The 12,366-nt window shown below is 37.0% G+C and overlaps 1 long non-coding RNA gene across 2 annotated transcripts in view; it reads right to left on the bottom strand.

Moving 5' to 3' along the window:
* The window catches only part of LOC138003443 (uncharacterized), a 199,688-nt gene that overhangs the window by 8,966 nt on the left and 178,356 nt on the right, over positions 1-12,366 (bottom strand). The window lies entirely within an intron of this gene.

Below are 12,366 nucleotides of genomic sequence, written 5' to 3' on the forward strand. Positions count from 1 at the left end.
TCTTTTAGACCTCCCTGCCTTTCCTTTCTTTTCTCTCCCTCTTCCTTAATCATCCGAGTTGTTGTATATTCTTTGTGGCAAATAAATAAATAAATAAATAAATAAATAAATAGATAAATAAATAAATAAATAATTAATCAATTAATTAAACAAAACATGCATTTTCCAGAAGCACGAAGATAATCTCACGACTTTCCCGACGGATATATGAGTCATTCCATTCACAATCACTGACATTACTCAAATATTTATGACTTTGAGATCTCTCATGAGGGTATGCGCTGGCCCGCCATAAGCAGCAACCAAAATAATGGCGGTATATGAAATGAATCATATATGAACTGCGGATATGAAATCAAGTGAAGCTTTACTTGATTTCATATCTGCAGCTCATATATGATTCATTTCATATACCATTTCATCATTGATTCATTCCTCACGGGACCATTAGAACCCACAAATGACCAGCTCCCAAAGTCAGTGGCTTCATAGCTCAGTTGGTTAGAGCGTCGCACCGGAATCGCGAGGTCACGGGTTAAAACCCCGTTGAAGGCCTGAATTTTTCAGGCTTCTCTACGCAATTGTATAAGTTGCGTTCATAACTGCGAAGATCATAGCTTCACTTGATAGAAAATAGAGAGTTGGCAATTTTACCACAGGAATTTTTTTTAGAAATTGTGGAACGTTTGAAGATTCTGACAGAGAGTAAGTCAGCTTATCACGTGTATTCGTCCATACACACCACTGAAAGTCTTCTTCTTGGTTTCGTGTATTGCATGGAGCACCTCATATTTGAAAATTACCTCAGCGATTTAGAGCTAGATAGATGGTTAAGATTTTGAGTTTCAGCACATCCCTAAATCCCTAGGGAACTAAATTTACGGAACTAAAATAAATAATCACTGTTTAGGGCATAGCAAGGTCTATGATTCCCAAATTGTACTTGAACAAGCTGCCATCTTGAACATTGTACACATCTCTCATTCCGTAAGAATGATCGTATCACCTACAAGCAAACTTAGTTCCCCCTTCTCTGTGTTTATTTCCAAAGAATCAGACCATTCAAGTTGAAAATTGATTACAAAATCATTGACAACAAGAAATTAGTACTACGTTCTGACTAGACCAGGCCCAGGGAAAACTTTTACAAGTATATACTGAACTAAAATATAATTTAATTTTTAGTTCTTTGTTAGTATAAGACATGAGGAAATGGTCAACTACTGTATTCAGAATGAATGGATATCGAAAACTTAATGATCACGAGTGTTTTTCTTCATACATGTATAAACTTGCTGGTTCCTCATTTCATGTAGGATGTGACTCCAACTGGAGAAATCTTAAGCGTACATTGAATTTATGAGCAACAAAAAGTTCTATTTGTATATGAGCCTGATGAATTCAGCACATTTGTCAATTTTACTGCAAAGAAGTTAATTATCTATGAGTGTTTCATATTCCAATCATAATCCAGAACTGTATAATATACAAAGAGCTTCAAATATGGCTGTTTCACATAACTATTCTGCCCATTTATCTTCATTCACTAATGGTTCGCAAGGTAACACGCGAAACAAAATGGCGCCACACTGTGTTCGATCTTCAATGGCTCGCGCACGCGCAGACAGAATGCCCCTCTGCTAAGCCTCTGCTATATATAAGTAGTTTTTAATCTCTCAGAATGAGTAATAACAACAACAACAACAATAATAACAATAACAATAATAATAATTTATTTTTTCTATAGCGCGAGAATCATAGAAAGATGCTCTTGCGCGCTTTACAATACAAATGCAACATAACTAGTTTACAATAAATGCGATATAAAGTATGAATAAAGTAATCATTATAGCAACAAAATTATACTGATGCAAAATACAACTGATCAGTACCTCATCGTAATCTGTTAAAGTTTATATGCTTTTTGGAATAGGTGACTTTTAAGAAGTCTCTTACAAAACTGTGCACTATTTGCACAGCGGACTGCATTAGGTAATCTATTCCATAAACTCGATGCGGTATGGTATGGTGGAAATAGTCAATTTGAAGGATACTTGGTGTAACGCTCCCAGTTACACGATCGTACTTTTAGAGATAGCTCACCAATAGGCGGGCTAAGAGTTAAATCAACAATAAACCAATTGAGTTTTAAAAATGCAGTCAAACTTGTTCCTCTATTTTTTAAAATCTTGATGCATGCAGATGCACATGTTTGTAGTACCTATTCACCTTTCTGTTCCTGATTTTAACTTGATAATGTGTATATTTGTAATGATACTATTAATACGAAGACGAAGACGAAGACGCAGACGCAGAAGAAGAAGAAGAAGAAGAAGAAGAACAAGAACAAGAACAAGAAGAAGAAGAAGAAGAAGCCTAATTTGAATATCAAGACGGACTCCATTCGTTTTGTTTAATTTTCATTGTTTCTTTCTTTCACTATACAGGCTCCTTATTAACTGTTGTTCTTTTAGTATTCATAGTGTTCAAATAATTTTGACTTGATAATGACGTTTAGCTAACCTCGAAACGTTGTCGTTTTTTAACAAAGTTTCTAACCAAGTTTTTAGTATCTTTAAGAATATTTCGATATGTTTCATTGCACTTTTTTATAGTACTTTGATACTATTAATACCATTATATTGCTACTGATCCAGCCAAATCTCTGAACCTCTGGATCTCCAATGTAATTGCTATAAAATCCCATGTAAAGGGTGTACTTGGAATTACGTAGGAGAAACCGAAAGATGCTTCCAAACCCGAAAAAAAGGAAAATCAAAGAAACTTAATGAACTACACAAAGGGTTCAAACGTTGTGAACCAAGCGTGACAAAATAATCACTCCATTGACTTCGATAATGCAAGTGTAATCGACAAGGGCAACTACCGTGTTCAGAAAACGCTAGAATCCTGGCACACTGCCAGAAAGGTCGGCGCGGACAATATCTCAAAACCGTTGCCTAGGCAACACTCCATTTTACTGCAATTAGACAACATTTACATTTTTATCCTCTCGCTTTTTCCGCACTTCTTTTGTACTTTTATATGCAACAAATTTTTCGCACCCCTTTTCGTATATATTCCCATTCACGCTCCAACTTTTTTACTCGTTAAAGGATATAGACTGATAGCCGAAAGCTAATGTTCTTAATCTTTTAACCAGACAACGTTTTTTTACCACTTTTAAAATATGTCCTATTCTGGTTACAGCTCTATTTTGACTGAATTATGCCAACTGATTCTCATTCTGCTGTGTTGATGACCGTAAACACCGAGCGAACAATACTCGCTTGAATCCCTCCTTAAAATTTGAACTGCGAAAAGCGTATAATACGGGATTAAGACATAAAATAATGTCAAATAGCAAACAGAAGATATGGAAAAGTATTAGGAACAATTCATCGTTTATCTCCATCATGAGGTCAACATTGTGTAATACAGCGATCGGTCCGTAACCAATGAGAAATCCACATGTTGCCAGTATAAATGTGGCAAGAAGTTTCCTCTTTTCAGAATTGTCTTCGTTAGTATTTTCGGCCAATATCGTGCCGGAAAAATACAATCCTTTTAACAGGGATCCATAACAAAAAAGGAACACCACTGTGGGAATGTATGCAGTGAACGTTGAATATATGAGGAAATAAATTGCGACTCCCGATGAACCAATGCATGAAGATTTTTTGCTGCTCACTTCAAGGAAGAATACTGGAAAACTGATGGCAAAGCTTAAACACCAAATGACAACGATTGCTCGTTTGATACTCTCTTCGTGCAAGCGTGAATTCGACCTAAAAGGTTTCAGTATGGCGTGATACCTTTCCATTGACAGTAGTGTGAGAGTTAAGGCTGAAGAAGTTACCGAAATGTACCCAACAACAATAAACTTACAAGAGAATTTGACGAAGTCGTTCAGTGAAGATACGCAATCATGATCAAAGCACACGAAATAAAACGGACGCATCAAGATGACAATTGAATCGCTTGCCGCCAAGTTCACTAAGAGATAATTTGTTGTCGTATGCATTTCTCGTGTCTTGTAGACAATTCCAATGATTAATATGTTGCCTACGAAGCCAAAAATATAAAATGGAATGCACGCAATCATGATGAAGTTGAAGACAGAGTAAAAGTTATTGAAATCAACCATACTGGCCTCCCTTTTAGTTTATCTATCCGCTTTTTGAGAAAATAAAACGGTTAGTTATGATCAGCGACTCTAATCAGCCACGATTTCACCTGCTGGAAACACAGTTGTCAAAATTTCCATATTTTTTCACCTTGGAGATTTTGCGTTGTTTCGGACACAATTGGAAAGTTCCATCAAACAAGAACTGTCCCACCAATTTTGAAAAAAAACACAGACCAAAAAAAAGTGACCGGGTGTAGGACAATTCAAGATTATCTTTAAGCGCGGTCATTTATCCAGGGAAACAAATTACGAAAGAAAAAGATGACATGCTCACCATAGTTTTTGCGAGATGACAAAATAAGTCATTATTGATAATCCATCTGTCCCTTGCGTCAAGTCTACTAGCCGTCCTTGAATACATTAATTTACGCATATTATATATCGCCCACTAAGGCTTTAATTTATAAGTTTCTTTCAAAGTTTAGGGTCCATGCAAATTAAAGGCCGTTCAAGAAATATACCGCTTTGTTGGTTCGTTCTACCGTCTTCGAATTCATGAAACGGAAAAATGGCAAAAATTTGATGCCTCACGTGGAGCACGCTCCGTGTGCAGAACGGCTCAGGTGCTAAGGCACCAAGCCCCACTCGGCCTAGGATGGGGTCTACGTGGTTTTAAATTTCCTTTGTTGTAAGTGCTATAGGAAATTTGCGCACCTTGCAGTCGTGAGGTTGGGTGCGTGCAATTTTTGCGCCAAAATCATTTAAGACGCTTTTCTCGCTGAAATAATGCAAAAAGGAACGCGTATTCCGTATATTTGGATTGAATTGTCTTCGGTTCATTGTGCCATTTGGAGAGGAAAAGTAAAGAACTATAAAAAGATAGCTATTTTAAGCGTGTTATCATGAACTGCAGGCCTGCAAACTTGCGCCATAATTAGGCCTGAAAGAAGAAGTCATAATAATAACATATAACTTTTCATAACAATGATTATATTTAACAATTATTCGAATGTATGCATCCACATAAATGATATTTTCAAAGTCTGTCGGAGCACTGAGGTATTTCAGTGAATACTGGTCAACTCGCCAACGTTGAAATTCGCCTACACCTGCTAGTGAACTCGCCTACATAGGCAAGTTTGATCACCAGCATTCCGTGATCCATGCTAGCTTTACGGATATTAACAAAGCGGAATGCTCATACACCTTATTCCAAAATGGCCGCCATTTCAGTATTCTTTTGTTTCCATGCAAATTGGCCCTTATGGCCTCGTTCAAGGTTAAATATTCTTTTGAATTTTACGTTTGAAAGCGAGGCCATAACGGCCAATTTGCATGCAAACAAAAGAATACTAAAATGGCGGCCATTTTGGAATAAGGTGTATGAAGTCAATGAGGATATCGCCCACATTTCTAACTGGTGGAGACAACACAGATTAATCAGTAATCACAAGAAATGTGAAGTACTGCTAATCGGCAACAGAAACACTGTAGACACTTAACGGGATTTACAAATTTTCCTAATATATGGCAAACTGTTAAGGCAGAAAAACAGTTTTATGTACTTAGATGTACTTAAGAGTGCACATAGACCTTCTACATCTTTCTTTGAATACTGACGCACGTTCGAGCAATATTCCGAAAAGTTTACCCTAAGCTGAAACTGCGAAACAGGTCCTGGATCTCTCAGTACCTTAGCCACAATGTGTTACTTAGCATATACAAACGATCTTTTCAATAATGGCCTACATATGTGCAGTCTGGGATAATTGTGGCAAACAAAACGCACAACATTATGAGCGCTTACAAAATAAAGCTTTTTTTTTGGGGGGGGGGGGGGTGGGGGTTATTTGCATGAAAACAATGAATAGCTAGTTCACTGAAGCATGATTCAGTCCCAAGAGTAATTTACTTGTACTGTTTTATATAAAGGAACCCCCCCCTCTCCAAACAAAAAAGGTTTTGCATTATGGTGGAAATAGTCAATTAGAAGGATACTTGGTTTAACGCTCCCAGTTACACGATCGTACTTTTAGAGATAGCTCGCCAATAGGCGGGCAAAGAGTTAAATCAACAATAAACCAATTGAGTTTTAAAAATGCAGCCGCTTGGGACTGGAACTTCCTACCTTCAGACATTCGCGATTTGACCACGATAAGGTTATTGAAGTCAAAATTGTTCTTCTATTTTTTTAAATCTTGATGCAAATGCACATGTTTGTAGTATCTGTTAGCCTTTCTAATCCTGATTTTAATTTGATAATGTGCATATTTGGAATTATACTATTAATACAAAGACGAAGACGAAGAAGAAGAGAAAGCCTAATTTGAATATCAAGACGGACTCCATACGTTTTGTTTAATTGTTATTGTTTCTTTCTTTCTTTCACTATACAGGCTCCTTATCTACTGTTGTTCTTTCAAATAGTATTCATAGCTTTCAAATATGTTTTGACTTGATAATGACGTTTAGCTAACCTCGAAACGTTGTCGTTTTTTAACAAAGTTTTTAACCAAGTTTTTAGTATTTTAAAAAAAATGTTTCGATGTTTCATTGCAGTTTTTTATAGTTAGATACTGTTAATACCATTATATTGCTACTGATCCAGCCAAATCTCTAAACCTCTGGATCTCCAATGTAATTGCTATAAAATCCCATGTAAAGGGTGTACTTGAAATTACGTAGGAGAAACCGAAAGATGATTCCAAACCCAAAAAAAAGGAACGTCAACGAAACCTAAAGAACTACACAAAGGGTTTAAACTTTGTGAACCAAGTGCGACAAAATAATAACTCCATTGACTTCGATAATGCAAGTGTAATCGACAAGGGCAACTACCGTGTTCAGAAAACGCTAGAATCCTGGCATATTGCCAAAACGGTCGGCGCGGGCAATAACTGAAAAGCGTTGGCTAGGCAATACTCCATTTTACTGCAATTAGACAACATTTACAATTTTAACCTATCGCTTTTTCTGCACTTCTTTTGTACTTTAGTTTTATATGCAACAAATTTTTCGCACCCCTTTTCGTATATTCCCATTCACGCTCCAACTTTTTTACTCGTTAAAGGATATAGACTGATAGCCGAAAGCTAATGTTCTTAATCTTTTAACCAGACAACGTTTTTTTACCACTTTTAAAATATGTTCTATTCTGGTTACAGCTCTATTTTGACTGAATTATGCCAACTGATTCTCATTCTGCTATGTTGATGACCGTAAACAACGAAAGAACAATACTCGCTTGAATCCCTCCTTAAAATTTGAACTGCGAAAAGCGTATAATACGGGATTAAGACATAAAATAATTTCAAAAAGCAAATAGAAGATAATGGAAAGTTTGACCAACAATTCATCGTTTATCTCCATCCCGAGGCGAACAGCGTCTAGTACAGCTATCGGTCCGTAACCAATGAGAAATCCACTTGTTGCCAGTATAAAGGTGACAAGAAGTTTCCTTTTTTCAGAATTGCCTTCGTTAGTATTTTCGGCGCATATCGTACCGGAAAAATACAATCCTTTTATCAGGGATCCATAACAAAAAAGGAACACCACTGTGGGAATGTATGCAGTGAACGTTGAATATATGACGACATATGCTTCGACTTCCAATGAACCAACGTATGAAGATTTTTTGCTGCACTCTACAAGGAAGAATCCTGGAAAACCGATGACAATGCTTAAAAACCAAATGACAAAGATTGCTCGTTTGATACTCTCTTCGTGCAAGCGTGAATTCGACCTAAAAGGTTTCAGTATGGCATGATACCTTTCCACTGCCAGTAGTGTGAGAGTTAAGGCTGAAGAAGCTATCGAAATGAGCATAACAACAATTGACTTGCAAGAGATTTTCACGAAGTCGTCGTTCAGTGATGCTACGAAATCAGGATCACCAAAGAAATAAAATGAAGACATTAAGATGATAACTGAATCGCTTGCCGCCAAGTTCGCTAAGAGATAATTCGTTGTCGTATGCATTTCTCGTGTCTTGTGGACAATTCGAATGATTAATATATTGCCAATGAAGCCAAATATATAAAATGGACTGCACGCAATCCTGATGAACTTGAAGACAGAATAAAAGTTATTGGAATCAGCCATACTGGCCTCCCTTTTAGTTTTTCTATCAGCTTTTTGAGAAAATAAAAGGGTAAGTTATGATCAACGACTCTAATCATCCACGATTTCACCTGCTGGTCTAGAAACACAGTTGTCAAATATGTTAATTAAAATTACAAATATTTTTTTCACATTGGAGATTTTGCGTTGTTTCGGAGACAATTGTAAAGTTTCATCAAACAAGAACTGTCGCACCAATTTTGAAAAAAAAACAGACGAAAAAAAGTGACCGGCAGTAGGACAATTCAAGATTATCTCTAAGGGCGGTCATTTATCCAGGAAAACAAATTACGAAAAAAAGGATGACATACCTACCATAGATCTTGTGAGCTGGCAAACTAAGTCATTATTGCTAATCCATCTGTCACTTGCGCCAAGTCTATTAGCCCACCTTGAATACATTGATTTACGCATATTATTAATAATATTAATTAATAAGTTTCTTTCGATGTTTAGGGTCCATGCAAATTAAAGGCCGTTCAAGAAATATACCGCTTTGCTGGTTCGTTCTACCGTTTTGGAATTCATGAAACGGAAAAATGGCAAAAATTTGATGCCTCGCATGGAGCACGCGCCGTGTGCAGAACGGCTCAGGTGGTAAGGCACCAAGCCCCACTCGGCCTAGGATGGGGTCTCCGTGGTTTTAAATTTCCTTTGTTGTAAGTGCTATAGGAAATTTGCGCACCTTGCAGTCGTGAGGTTGGGTGCGTGCAATTTTTGCGCCAAAATCATTTAAGACGCTTTTCTCGCTGAAATAATGCAAAAAGGAACGCGTATTCCGTATATTCGGATTGAATTGTCTTCGTTCATTGTGCCATTTGGAGAGGAAAAGTAAAGAACTATAAAAAGATAGCTATTTTAAGCGTGTTATCATGAACTGCAGGCCTGCAAACTTGCGCCATAATTAGGCCTGAAAGAAGAAGTCATAATAATAACATATAACTTTTCATAATAATGATTATATTTAACAGTTATTCGAATGTATCAATCCACATAAATGATATTTTCAAAGTCTGTCGGAGCACTGAGGTACTTCAGTGAATATTGGTCAACTCGCCTACGTTGAAATTCGTTTATGTCAAGTCGCCTACACCTACTGGTGAACTAGCCTACATAGGCGAGTTTGATCACCAGCATACCGAGATCCACGCTAGCTTTACGGATATTAACAAAGTAGCTGAATGCTCATGAAGTCAATGAGGATATCGCCCACATTTCTAAGTGGTGGAGACAAAACAGATTAATCAGTAATCACAAGAAATGTGAAGTACTGCTAATCGGCAAAAGAAACACTATAGACACTTAAGGGGATTTACAAATTTTCCTATATGGCAAACTGTCAAGGCAGAAAAACAGTTTTATGTACTTAGGACTGCACATAGACCTCCGATCTTTCTTTGAAAATCCCGATCTCTAAGTACGTTAGCCACAATGTGTTTCTTAGCATATACAAACGATCTTGCCAATAATGGCCTACATATGTGCAGTCTGGGATAATTGTGGCAAACAAACCGCACAACATCATGAGCGGTTACAAAATCAAGCACTTTTCTTTTTTTTTTGGGGGGGGGGGGGGGGGTGGGGTTATTTGCATGAAAACAATGAATAGCCAGTTCACTGAAGCATGATTCAGTCCCAAGAGTAACTAACTAACTAACTAACTAACTAAAAAAAGGTTTTGCATTATGGTGGAAATAGTCAATAAGAAGGATACTTGGTTTAACGCTCCCAGTTACACGATCGTACTTTTAGAGATAGCTCGCCAATAGGCGGGCAAAGAGTTAAATCAACAATAAACCAATTGAGTTTTAAAAATGCAGCCGCTTGGGACTGGAACTTCCTACCTTCAGACATTCGCGATTTGACCACGATAAGGTTATTGAAGTCAAAATTGTTCTTCTATTTTTTTAAATCTTGATGCAGATGCACATGTTTGTAGTATCTGTTAGCCTTTCTAATCCTGATTTTAATTTGATAATGTGTATATTTGGAATTATACTATTAATACGAAGACGAAGACGAAGAAGAAGAAGAGAAAGCCTAATTTGAATATCAAGACGGACTCCATACGTTTTGATTAATTGTTATTGTTTGTCTCTTTCTTTCACTATACCGGCTCCTTATCTACTGTTGTTCTTTTAAATAGTATTCATAGCTTTCAAATATGTTTTGACTTGATAATGACGTTTAGCTAACCTCGAAACGTTGTCGTTTTTTAACAAAGTTTTTAACCAAGTTTTTAGTATTTTTAAGAATATTTCCACGTTTCATTGCAGTTTTTTTATAGTTAAGACACTGTTAATACCATTATATTGCTACTGATCCAGCCAAATCTCTGAACCTCTGGATCTCCAATGTAATTGCAATAAAATCCCATGTAAAGGGTGTACTTGGAAGTACGTAGGAGAAACCGAAAGATAATTCCAAACCCCAAAAAAGGAACGTCAACGAGACCTAAAGAAGTACACAAAGGGTTCAAACTTTGTGAAGGAAGTGCGACAAAATAATAACTCCATTGACTTCGATAATGCAAGTGTAATCGACAAGGGCAACTACCGTGTTCAGAAAACGCTAGAATCCTGGCACACTGCCACTGAAGGTCGGCGCGGGCAATAACTGAAAAGCGTTGGCTAGGCAATACTCCATTTTACTGCAATTAGACAACATTTACATTTTTAACCTATCGCTTTTTCCGCACTTCTTTTGTACTTTAGTTTTATGTGCAACAAATTTTTCGCACCCCTTTTCGTATATTCCCATTCACGCTCCAACTTTTTTACTCGTTAAAGGATATAGACTGATAGCCGAAAGCTAATGTTCTTAATCTTTTAACCAGACAACGTTTTTCTTACCACTTTTTAAATATGTCCTATCCTGGTTACAGCTCTATTTTGACTGAATTATGCCAACTGATTCTCATTCTGCTGTGCTGATGACCGTAAACACCGAGAGAACAATATTCGCTTGAATCCCTCCTTAAAATTTGAACTGCGAAAAGCGTATAATGCGGGATTAAGACATAAAATAATTTCAAAAAGCAAATAGAAGATAATGGAAAGTTTGACCAACAATTCATCGTTTATCTCCATCCCGAGGCGAACAGCGTCTAGTACAGCTATCGGTCCGTAACCAATGAGAAATCCACTTGTTGCCAGTATAAAGGTGACAAGAAGTTTCCTTTTTTCAGAATTGCCTTCGTTAGTATTTTCGGCGCATATCGTACCGGAAAAATACAATCCTTTTATCAGGGATCCATAACAAAAAAGGAACACCACTGTGGGAATGTATGCAGTGAGCGTTGAATATATGACGACATATGCTTCGACTTCCAATGAACCAACGTATGAAGATTTTTTGCTGCACTCTACAAGGAAGAATCCTGGAAAACCGATGACAATGCTTAAAAACCAAATGACAAAGATTGCTCGTTTGATACTCTCTTCGTGCAAGCGTGAATTCGACCTAAAAGGTTTCAGTATGGCATGATACCTTTCCACTGCCAGTAGTGTGAGAGTTAAGGCTGAAGAAGCTATCGAAATGAGCATAACAACAATTGACTTGCAAGAGATTTTCACAAAGTCGTCGTTCAGTGATGCTACGAAATCAGGATCACCAAAGAAATAAAATGAAGACATTAAGATGATAACTGAATCGCTTGCCGCCAAGTTCGCTAAGAGATAATTCGTTGTCGTATGCATTTCTCGTGTCTTGTGGACAATTCGAATGATAATATATTGCCAATGAAGCCAAATATATAAAATGGACTGCACGCAATCCTGATGAACTGAAGACAGAATAAAAGTTATTGGAATCAGCCATACTGGCCTCCCTTTAGTTTTTCTATCAGCTTTTGAGAAAATAAAGGGTAAGTTATGATCAACGACTCTAATCATCCACGATTTCACCTGCTGGTCTAGAAACCACAGTTGTCAAATATGTTATTAAAATTACAAATATTTTTTTCACATTGGAGATTTTGCGTTGTTTCGGAGACAATGTAAAGTTTCATCAAACAAGAACTGTCGCACCAATTTTTGAAAAAAAAAACAGACGAAAAAAAAGTGACGGCAGTAGGACAATTCAAGATTATCTCTAAGGGCGGTCATTTATCCAGGAAA

Source organism: Montipora foliosa, chromosome 5 (genome assembly GCF_036669935.1).
Source record: "Montipora foliosa isolate CH-2021 chromosome 5, ASM3666993v2, whole genome shotgun sequence".
NCBI classification, from domain to species: Eukaryota; Metazoa; Cnidaria; class Anthozoa; order Scleractinia; family Acroporidae; genus Montipora; species Montipora foliosa.